Raw genomic sequence first — 12,648 nt, 5'->3', positions numbered from 1 at the left:
GCGACAGTGATTACTATCAGTTTCCTGCAACCATTTTTCCCTGTATCTTCAGTATTCAAAAACATTTATCTCCTTTCTTCTAATTTCACTGAAGTTTCATTTTCTTTCTTATTTGCATGGAAGTGCATTATTTGTAATATCTATTTCTTGCATTCCTTAATTCTTCTTAAAGTGTAGTCTTCCTTGTATTTGGACAAAATAATCTAACTGTTTCAAACCAAATTACTCTATTATTTGCCGGAGGTGTATGTCAACTACCTATTGGACCTAACCGCTTGGTTGTCTTCCAGATATGTTATACTCAATATTTAAAAATCCAAATTCATTTATTCCAAATGTACCTGTTCTTTTTATTTTTTTTTAATTTTTATTTATTTATTTATTTATTGGCAAGCAGAGTGGACAGAGAGAGAGAGAGAGAGAAAGGTCTTCCTTTGCCATTTGTTCACCCTCCAATGGCTGCTGCGGCCGGCGTGCTGCGGCGGGTGCACCGCGCTGATCCGAAGCCAGGAGCCAGGTGCTTCTCCTGGTCTCCCATGGGGTACAGGGCCCAAGCACTTGGGCCATCCTCCACTGCACTCCCTGGTCATAGCAGAGAGCTGGCCTGGAAGAGGGGCAACCAGGACAGAATCTGGCGCCCCGACCGGGACTAGAACCCCGGGGTGCCGGCACTGCTAGGCGGAGGATTAGCCTAGTGAGCCACGGCGCCAGTTCAAATGTACCTGTTCTTAAGGGATCATTTTTTATGTGACATCTATGTAGTTGCCTAACATGGAAGACATCCTTATGATTAAAACACTTTTTTTGGCATGTGACTCTTCAATGGCTTTCATTTCCTTTCAGTTTATATTCTGTTCTCTGAAACCTGACTCAAGTGCATCATGATTTAGTCTAATTGATTCTTCATACTTGGCCCTTAAAGTACTATGTTTTTCCATCTATAATTCAGTAACTAACACTGAATACATTTTAACTTCTTAACTAGCCCATGTTTCTTCTCATATCTGATGTATCCCACTGTTGGAACGTGAATTTCCACTCTATTTGGCAAGTATGGTACAGAGAGGAGAACACACATTTGCTGTGTTCGTAATTATACCCTATGCTGAAGACAGTACATGGCATTTCGAGTAGACACGTGAAATAATATTGCACGGAAGTCCTCATATATTAATTATTCTGTTATGGACACTTTGGGCCTAGAATCTTCGTTGTTTTAATGTTTTAATAATATCTTTGCAGGGGGATTCTAAGATGGCAGAATCGGGAATGATGTACTGTGCTAGGCTAAGGATAAGTAGGAAAAAAAAAGGTGTAGGAAGTGCACAGAGGAGAATTAGAAGAAAACCTCACAAGACATTCTACAAAAGGAAATGGAACGTCATGGACTTTAATGAAGGTGCAGAACAGGCAACACAGAACATGGACACAATGCATGATTGCAGCAGCTCAGATGATGGAGGTAAAGCCGGACCGCAGCAACCCCTGGTGATATAGCCGGATGGAGTGCATGGTATTAGTCCTGACTGGAGCCCTAGGAACTAGCAGTTATTAGCAGATACCCAAAGACCCAGTGGAAGTAAAGGGACTTCTTTACTCCATCCTCCCCAGAACAGCGTGTGCTGCCTGGCTGAGAAAGGGTGGGCGCCATTTTGGCCTTGGAGAACAGCTACAGAAGCCTTTGTGTGCTCACACAGTAACTGGCTGAGATGAGATGTCTTCTTCTTTTTTTTTTTTTATTTTAAGGGAAAGGGTTTATTGGGGAACACTCTACAGACCAGAGTGAAGGGGCGGCGAAGGAAAAAGAGAGAAAGAGACTATAAGAGAGAGAGACAGAGGAGAGAAGATAGAGTAGAGAGATGAGCCGAGAGAGTAGAGAGCGCAAGAAAGAAGAACCAAAGAGAGCACGTGTTCAGGACCAGGCCCTTTTAAAACTTCGCCTGAGGGTGGGCAGGGAAGCAGGAGCAGCGAATCCCATTAGGATGGGGGTGGAGCCTGGATCAGGTAGCTGGGCCATGCAGCCACCTGGCTAAAACTGCCCCAGTTTCCTAACATTCCCCCCTTTTGTTTTTTATAAAGCAGGGTTTATATGGGATTATGTTAGTCCCAAAAGTCCAGGAGGGGTAGAGGGACGATGATCTGTCTTTAGAGCTACTTCCTGCTGACACGGGGCGATGAGGTACTCTCCACTGGCATGGGGCGATGTCTCAGACCGCTGTCTCATGGGTGGGGAGCCAAGTATATTCCTGTAGCAGCATTTGGTTGACCGCCTGGTTGTTGAAGGCCTTCGTTTGTTCCATTATAACCTGCTGTAAACACTTAGACACTGTAGTATAAAAGACAGGGTGAGAATCATAACCAATGATCCTAAGAGTAGCATTAACCAGGTAATGAGAGGATTTTATAGAGGAGGGGAAATGTGGGGGATGTCTCTGGACCCTTGTGGAGACAGTTTGATGGATGTGCTTTAAAGCGGTCCCAACCAAGACTGGGAGAAAAGGCCACTTAGCTTTTGCAGGTAGCTGGGCTTGTTTGTAGAGAAATTCTGAACAATCATACAACATTAAGTGGGGAAGAGGACCATCAGTACACAAGGTTGGGAGTAGAGCCATTGGTGGTAGAGTAGAGGTTATGGTTACAAAGGAATGAGGCCCAAGTGGGCTAGATATAGAGGACAGAGTCATTATTAGAGAACCTAAGAAAGGTGCTAAGCTACAAATAAGCTTTCTGATTGAGAGGCAAATAGAACCTGACAGAAGGGGCTTGATAATAATCAGGTGGGCTTTAAAGCGTTGTAAATTATGAGGCTCAGACTCATCTATCTCTTCATATAGCCTACATCCTAATTAGGTGTAAACCTCCTTGGGGAAGGCACCCTGTTGACTTCCATTACCTAGCTGGCCTGGGAGAAGAGCTGGCCAGGTAAAGGCAGGTGGCAACTTCAATAGGAAATATACAGTTCTGCCTGCCGTGTCACTGACCCAATTTGGCCATCTCCTCAGCAGCAGTGGTCACCTTGGAAGCTGGGCTGAGTGAAGGGCTTTTCAGCTTAGAGCCAATAAGATCTGTGGCTCTGACCTGGGCATCCTTCGACTCCAGGGCAGGTCCATTTCCAGTGATCCAACTCTTGGCTGGCAGAGCTGCCAGAGCTCTTCACAGCCGACTTCTGCTGAAGCCCAGGCTTACCACATTGAAAGCCACTGCAGTGGACTGGCCTGTTGGGTCTCCTCAAGGGCAGATCACTGTACAGAGCTACATATAATAGGCCTGCCACCCATTACTTCTGATGCCTAGCTTTCTTTTCCTCCTGTTTTTTTTTTTTTTAAAGCGGACCAGAGGAAGCAAGTCAAGGCGGTGCTCAAGACCCATCTCTAATCTTCGGTGACCTAAACTAGAAGTCTGTAGTCACAGGCATGTTGTGTAGTGGTTTATGTTGAGGTAGACAATGCCCATGAGGAAAACTATATTTTCACTTTAAACTTTCTTTCCCTTTGTTTTGAAAGGGAGGTCTTTTCTGTTTATTGTTTACCTCGCTGATGGAGAAGTAAATTTAGCTAAGAAATTATAATTTAAGCTCTTATTTTGGCTATGCTATTACAGAAAAATGTTAGCCATCTCTTTTAAAAGATTTAAAATCAAATTTTGCATCTTGGAGAGTCCTTCATAATAGAATTAGTTTCCTACCTTGAAGAGAATGGAGAGAGAACAAGTTGGGCTTAGAATAGAGAAATGAGGGAGCAAGTCCTAGATCGCTTACTGACAATAGCAATATCACACGAAAACTTAGCAAACGGTTTTAACCATTAGATAACAACTTAGGAAAACATTTACCAGAAGGTCCAATGCCTTCCATAAATATTAAAAAGGCATATATTTGGAAACATCTCTTAAATATCTAACATTGTTTAACCAGCAAATTTAAACACAAACATATAAAATGTTTTTAGTTTTTTTTTAACAACAAGTTTAAAACATATGATACAAATTTAGGTCACATGAATTAAAATGTATTTTTGATTAATTTTAGCAGCTTAAATTTATGGGCAATCTTTTATTTATAAGCCAATTAAAATAAAACTCTTAAATTTTCCCATGTAGACATACAATATGTATACACATATGACATAATAGAACATAGCCATTTTAATAATAGCTTTTTTTAAAAAAAATTAACTCCTTTTTGTAAATTACCAATTGATTTGAATTACTTTTTGTTTTTAGTAACCTCAATTAACCATACTTTCTCTCAGTTGGTACCTTTAATACATTATTGGCTTCATCTGTTTACAGAGCCATCCCAAAGTACTGAATACAATAGATGTGGCTGGAAAAATTTCATCAGAACCTTATAGGAGGGCAACTAAACATAGAACCAACAATGCTTTAGTTTTATGAGCAGCAAATCTGATATATAAAACTGTGGATGACAAAAGACTAAGTTGTCACATTTAAAATTATAAACTCATTAACCAACAAGAGGCACTTGCTTACTTCACAGTATTTTTGAAAGCACCTGTAGAATTTTACAAAGCATTTTCCATCTTTAGGCCTCTGGAGCTTTCTCATTAAGATAACTATCATGTCTAGTAACACAAGATTATTAGACTTTTTAATTCTCAGACATTTGTATTAATGCCATTTTATATTATAGAAACTTAAAATTTAGCACCACTTCACATGTTGGCAGTACTTCTAATATAATCCAAATAGCCTGATCAGTTGGTGTCTCTACAAGATGAGAGACACAGGTCCTTTGATTTTTTCAGTTGGGCCTGAACTGAAAAAAAACAAAGTCCAAAATTTACTGGAAATTTCAGAGTCCAAATTATTTGAAACTTTGATTTTTGATTTTTCGAATGCCTGTCAAGAATGCCAAGAAGGCTCAAAATCCAAAATATTTGGTTGAAATAAGATTCCTTAAAATCATGACATAATATAAACTAAATTTGATCATTGTTACAAGGTGATTATTTAAACGTTTGAAAATAAGCACATATTTAAATAACCCATAGCTCTTAATAAAAATTTAGCTGTTTTTCAACAATTAGAATTTAGCAGACATCAAGAGAACATAACAGATTACTTTAACTTATTGCTTTAACAGAGAATCAGATTTTAATTCTATGTCAAAGAGAAATAGATTAGTATACTTGTGATGTTTTCCATCTGCCAATGCCCTTATTTACATTTTGAGATAAACTCTTAAAACTCTTTAAATTAAGATTAAGGTAACACATCAAATTTTAGCCTGAGTTATTTAAACAGTGTTGAACTATTTTCATAGACAGTTTATGAACTAACCCAAATAGTTTTTTATAGAATATAACATGTTGAGTATACAAAAGTTTACATTTAGACTCATTTTATTTGCCTTTACCCAATTTAAATTAGCAGTTACACCTAAATGACTTAAGGTGTTGATATATTTTATCTGAATTTAATTAAAACTAAAATTGCATTCATCTAAGACAAGTACTAATTACCCATTGCTGTTTCATTGAGTACTGATTACCCGGAAACCTCAGAATTTGGAAGGCCGATGTGTGGATGGATATCGCAGAGCGTTTGGTGGCTTGAAAAGAGTTCCGGGAGTGTGCTTTGCGACTGGCAGAAATCCAGGACCCCAGAGCACCTAAGAATAATTGTGTGTTAATTACAGAGTTCAACCACTAGTACTAGAACAACAACAACAACAACAACAACAAATACTAAAAAGGATAAAATATTACGTTGTACATCTAGAGTCAGGACAGTATTTTTTTTTCAGTTTGTGTTGCTATATGGGGGCAAACTGTTGAAATCGTTACCTAATATATACTAAACTGATCTTCTGCATATAAAGAGAATTGAAAATGAATCATGATGTGATTGGAAGGGGAGAGGGAGCGGGAAAGGGGAGGGTTGTGGGTGGGAGGGAAGTTTTGGGAGGGGGAAGCCATTGTAACCCATAAGCTGTACTTTGGAAATTTATATTCATTAAATAAAAGTTTAATTAAAAAAAAGGAACTAGGATATGGTACACAGGGTTCTTAAATGACACCTTAACCACCAGGCAAATGCCCACATCAGGATCTATGATGTCCTTTTTTTTTAAAGAAAATTTATTTTATGCACTTGAGATTTAGAGTTAGGCAGAGAGAGAGAGTGAGGTAGGAAGAAGAAAGGTCTTGTATCCTCTGGTTCACCCTCCAGATGGCCATAACAGCCAGCACTGGGCCACGCCAATGCCAGGAGCCAGGAGCTGAGAGCTTGTTCTAGGTTTCACATGTGGGTGGCAGGGTCCCAGGTACTTGAGTCATCCTCTGCTGCTTTACCAGGCGATGAGCAGGGAGCTGGATCAGGAGAGGAGCAGCTGGGACTTGAAACAGGACCCATATCAGTTAGTGGAGTTGCAGGTGGCAACTTTGCTCACTATATCTCAATGCCAGCCCCTACGATAGGAGGGATCCTGTCCTAAGGCAGAAGTAATTTTAGTGAAGAAGGAAAATAATGCTACAATCCTATCTCCTCTCTCTTGTTGTTGAATGTATTTTTCTCTTTCCCCTCCCTTGTCCTCCCTCCATTCCTTTTATAATTCATTGCTTTTCTACATAAGTCTTTTCATCTAGCATTTGTGTAGAAGTCTCTATTTACTTAATATGTGTCCTTTCTGAAACTTGAGCTCCATAATGGGATTATTTTGTCTGCCAGCTTCACTAGCACATCCCCAGCATTTAGTACAGCACCTGTCAAATAGTGGTGAATTAAAGCTTTCCCTTTATCCTGAGCACTCCTGTATCTCCAGTCACTCATGATTAGATTTATTACTGGCTTTGTCAACTGTTCAGTGCAAACTTGCTATATAGTTTATTTATACTAAATGAAAATGTTTAAAAATTATCAAGTATTTCAAGACAAGGGATTGATGTTGGGGTAGAGTGGATAAAACTGCCTGAATCCTATATTTGAGTGCCCGAGATTTAGTCCAGTCCTGCTGATATATACTCTGGGATGTAGCAGCTGATGTCCTGCATACATGGAATCCTGCCAGCATTTGAGGACTGACCTAGCAAATGGAAGCTCACTCTCTCTCTCTTTCCAACTCTCTCTCTCTCTCTTCATTTCAAGTAAACTTCTTTCAAAATTTTAGAAATTGAATTTCAAGACAAGGACAGTTGAATATTAAGTCAATAACAGGTACTTCTGAATGTGGAGTTGGTTGCAAGTCTAAGTTTGCAGTGCTATGAAGCTAACCCTCATTAAAACCTTTTTATACTGGGGCCATTGTTGTGGTATATCAGGTATTACCATTTCCTGAGATGCCAGCATACCATATAGGCATCAATTTGTGTTGTGGCAGCTCCACTTCATTGCTAACGGCTTGGGAAGGCATTCTTAGGCCCCTTGCACCCACCTGGGAGACCCAAATGAAACTCTTGGATCCTTGCTTTGGCCTGACTTAGGACTGTCCATTATGGTCATCTGGGGAATGAAGCAGCAGATATAAAAGATCTCTCTTGTCTTTAACTCTGACTTTCAAATAAACAAATAAATCTTACAAAAAACCCTGTATGTTTAGTCTTTGATATGATAAATAAGGAAATAGTATAATTTTAATATCCCTAAGAATATTAACATTTATAGATATATAATCATAAAAAGTATAAAAATTGGGACACATATTTGTTTAAGCTATGTATGTTATTTCAATGTATATGAATTCAATCAGTAGAAACAGAACAGATCATAGCAAAACCAGGACAGAATACTAGTAATATTTAAGCACACTTATTAAAATTTTTGTGCATCTCCAAGTTCACTCTTAATTTTATGTTAATACTAGACTTCTGTGTGGTTAATAATACTTATATTAGAGCTCCTAACAACACACATTAGGCTGTTATAGCCAGTGGTGATCCTTTACAAATGGGCACTCTCTGTTGTTTTAACAATCAGTGAATATCTAGGACTGGTATAAACACACACCATTCAAATTTAAAATAACAAAGTTGAAAACAGTACAGAGAAGTCAACTGATCACCAAGTAGGACTGCTTAGGCAAAAGAGGAGACAGTGTTCATCAAGACTCATTAGTATGGCCCAAGACAAAATGAGATGTAATGGATCAAATGAAAGATTTGCTACGTTTGTAAGTGCAGCTTTAATGTTACAGTATTACTTTTATGAGCACTTTGGAGCATCATACAGAGGTGATATATGCAAGGCCAACATACAATGTTTAATCATGTTTATTTCAGGATTCATTTTTTTCCTGGAATAAAGTATTTACATAATCACAGTCTCATAAGTACCTAGCATAACAATTAGACAAGTATGCTTCATCTATTGTAAAACAATTTACCAAAATGAAACATCATATTTAAAGTAGTCGTATAATGTCAAATTTACACCAATAATTCATTCTAATGCACATAAGTGTTATTACAAAACTATAAAAGAAATCAACTTTTTCTCACTTCTACCCCAGGACTATAGAATCCAATTCTATGCATAATGCTTCTAAATAGTTCTAACGTATTAGTGGGAATAAGAGAGGGAGAAGATGTACAATTTGGGACAAGCTCAAGCTGATTTGCCCCAAATGGTAGAGTTAGAAACGTGCCAGGGGATTCCAATACAATCCCATCAAGGTGGCATGTACCAATGCCATCTCACTAGTCCAAGTGATCAATTTCAGCTCACAATTGATGGTTCTGATAGGTCTAAGAGTCAAAGGTATCACATAAACAACAATAGTGTCTGCTAATACTAACTGATAGAATTAAAAAGGGAGAGAACGATCCAACATGGGAGACACATGCATGGGAGACACAGCAGACTCATAGAATGGCAGATTCCTAAACAGCACTCTGGCCTCAGAATCAGCCCTTAAGGCATTCATATCCAGCTCAAGAGCCCATGAGAGTATTTTAGGCATGGAAAGTCAAGACACTCTGGAAAAAAAAAAAAAAAACACAAACCTAAATGAAAAATCTCTGCATGTGAAATCCCAGTGGAAAGAACAGGTCATCAAAGAAGGAAAGAAGGAGGTACCTTTCTCTGAAAGGAGGAGAGAACTTCCACTTTGACTATGACCTTGTCTAAATAAGATCAGAGTCAGTGAACTCAAAAGGCTTCCATAGCCTTGGCAACTCATGACAAGAGCCTAGGGAGATTACTGATGCCATAAACAAGAGGGGCAAATTGTTAAGTCAGTCAACAACAGAGTCACTGAGTACTTACTCCTCATGTAGGATCTCTGTCCTTAATGTGCTGTACATTGAGATTTAATGCTATAACTAGTACTCAAACAGTATTTTATACTTTATGTTTCTGTGTGAGTGCAAACTGTTGAAATCTTTACTTAATATATACTAAATTGATCTTCTGTATATAAAGATAATTGAAAATGAATATTGATGTGAATGGAATGGGAGAGGGAGTGGGAGATGGGAGGGTTGTGGGTGGGAGGGAAGTTATGGGGGGGGAAGCCATTGTAATCCATAAGCTGTACTTTGGAAATTTATATCTATTAAATAAAAGTTAAAAAATAGTTCTAACATACAGAATTAGAGAATATAGGCATTGGAAGCACATTATAAATAAAAAGAAGCATTTCCTTTTTAACACATAAAGGAGTGCTAGCTATTCACCTTACAAAGAAAGTATACATTCTGAATAACATAGATTTGGATTTCTATTCTTGTGTGAAGGTTTCCTTTATCTATAAGAGTAAAAAATATAATAGACATTAGTTTAATATGTTTATAAGAATATAAAATAATGCAACATACTCAACATACATGTAGAAATTTTTGTCTGGAAGTTTATCTACATTAACTTTCTAACAATAAAATACAACTCTCTTTGACACTTCAGGATAGATGGACTTGGGATATCACAGATGAGTAGCAGTTGTTAACAACAGTCAGTAACCTATGTTAAGAATTTCCCCCAAAGGAAAGGATTTATGTGTAAGAGGGGATAAAAGCAGTTCTCATGACAAAATTACATTTGAAAATAGGGTATTTAGAGGTGGAAAAATGATTTTCTCAAAGCAGTGATCATCTAAGAACAGCTGTGAGGACTGGATCTTAGCCAGAACCCTCACAGAATCTCAACCCTATTAGAATACAGCAGCACAGTGTCAAATTCAACCATTAGTTAACAGAAGATAGGTCTTAATTAAATGCTGGACTCATGCCATCATCGTCTTAGTGAAGGCAAATTTAGTAGTAGGTTTATGTGAAAATAATCATAAGAAAATGAAAGATGTAGCTTCATGACAATATTTAATTCAGGAGAATTAAAGTTCAGATTTATGCCCTATCCAGCCTATATCTAATTCTGACATATTCTAATTGACATATGTTTTCCCACTTAGACATTGAAAATCAAATTTTATGATTAGACAATTGAAGCTTAAGGAAAAGGTATTGACTCATTTTGTAAGTAAAAAAAAAAAAAGAAACATCTTTTTCTATCATTCTACACCTTTTTTCTCCCTCATCCTCTCTCTCATCCCTTCTAAATTTTTTTAAGATTTATTTATTTATTTGAAAGTCAGAGTTACACAGAGAGAGGAGAGGCAGAGAGAGAGAGAGGTCTTCCATCCACTGGTTCACTCCCCAATTGGCCGCAATGGCCAAGCTGCTTGGATCCGAAGCCGGGAGCCAGGAGCTTCTTCCGGATCTCCCATGTGGGTGCAGAGGCCCAACCACTTGGGCCATTTTCTACTGCTTTCCCAAGCCATAGCAGAGAGCTGGATTGGAAGAGGAGCATCCGGGACTAGAACCGGCACCCATATGGGATGCTGGTGCTTCAGGCAAGGGCATTAAACCGCTGCACCATAGCGCTGGCCCCTCACCCCTTCTAAATTAAAAACAGTTTCATCAATGAAAGATTTTGTTTTTTACTATCATAAAATCAAAAGGTATAAACATAGTTCTGTAGTCTTCTTACAATCAGCCCAAATGTCATTTCTCTCTCAAGCTTCCTTGACCTTTCTCTCAGCTAACATCATTGCCCCCTTAGGTTAGGGTCAATTTTGGTTTATTCTTTTATAATCTTAACCATTTAGGAAATGTAACAAGGAATAATCAGTTATGAAATACTTATTCTTTAACAAATAATATGAAACATAAACTGGAATAAATGTGATAAATTATATCTTAAATTTTAAAATAATGGTTATTATTTACAGATTTATTTTATTGTTATTTGAAAGAGTGGCAGAGAGAGGGAGACAGACAAAGAAAAAGGGAGAGAGAGAGAGAGAAGGAAGGAGAGAAAATGAAGACAACTAAGTTCACCTTTCAATTCAGAATTTTGTGCTTTATTTTTTGTAATAAAAATACTTATCTACTGACTATTGTCTAAGATGTGTACAAAACACGGAACAAGTTTTTGTCTTCATGTACAATTTATCATAAAGAGAAGAAATGAAATACCACACAACAAACTGTTCAAATGGTTGTCTCCCTACTGAATGTAAACTTCACTCAGACAGGAATTTTGGATGTTTTATTAACTATTGAATTCCAACAGCTTAGATTAGTAGTAAAACATACACATTAAATACTTTGTTACAGGGTAAGAGTTACGATATGCTAGTTGAGGCAAATATTATCTAGGATTAGGACACTGAGAATAAGTTTTATAAATTTTCTTTGTAGTTCTGGATCAACATATCTTAATTTTTAGATATGATGAACATTTGTGTAGATAAAATCTAGGTAGGCAACTTTAAAAGCAGAAACTAAAGAAAGTAGAACCTAGAGGCATAAAATGAACAGTATATTGATGTATGGTAGCAGTGCAAATAAGCTGCTAATCAATATCAAATAAGAGTGTGTTTGTGTGTGTGTGGGTATGTGTGTGTGTGCAGACAAGGGACAGAGGAAATATGGTGAGAATAGATGTTCAGGGTTTGAAAGTTTGAAAAGATGGACATTAGGATATCTATCTATCTATATCCTAATGTCTATATAGATAGACATATGTATATGTTCATAAACGTATACACACACATATATATATATATAAATTATATACAAGTACATACATAACAGGATTTCTTTCCTGAATTTTTAAAGATTCATTTATTTATTTGAAAATCAAAATTACAAAGAGAGAGGGAGAGACAGAGAGAGAGAGAGAGATCTTCCATTCTCTGATTCACTCCCCAGATGGCCACAATGGCCAGGGCTGGGTCAGGCTGAAGCCAGTATCCAGGAGCTTCTTCCATATCTTTCATTTAATTATCAGGAGCCCAAATACTTGGGCCATCTCCTTTTGCTTTTCTCAGGCCATTAGCAGGGAGCTAGTTAAGTAGAGACACTGAGACACGAACTGGTGTTCATATGGGATGCCAGTGTCACAGGTGGGGCTTTACCTGTTACAACACAATGCCAGCTATTTTTTCCTGAATTTTTTTTGAAATTTTAGTTCATAATAATTCCAAACTGAATATATTTAGAGTAAAATAAGTACAAGTTCCACTTTGGCATTTGATTTCCATGTTAGTTGTTGAGAGGAGGAAAGGATAAATGCATGTTAGCTAATATTTACTAAACAAAATTGTTTCCTACAATATTAATTCACTATCTATACTATACCTGCTCTGAGCATGTGGAGTCCCTGCATTGAGTCCCATGCCCGAGGCCAGCA

Source organism: Lepus europaeus, chromosome 8 (assembly GCF_033115175.1).
Source record: "Lepus europaeus isolate LE1 chromosome 8, mLepTim1.pri, whole genome shotgun sequence".
In the NCBI taxonomy this organism is placed as follows: domain Eukaryota; kingdom Metazoa; phylum Chordata; class Mammalia; order Lagomorpha; family Leporidae; genus Lepus; species Lepus europaeus.
This window is presented reverse-complemented; position numbering follows the sequence as displayed.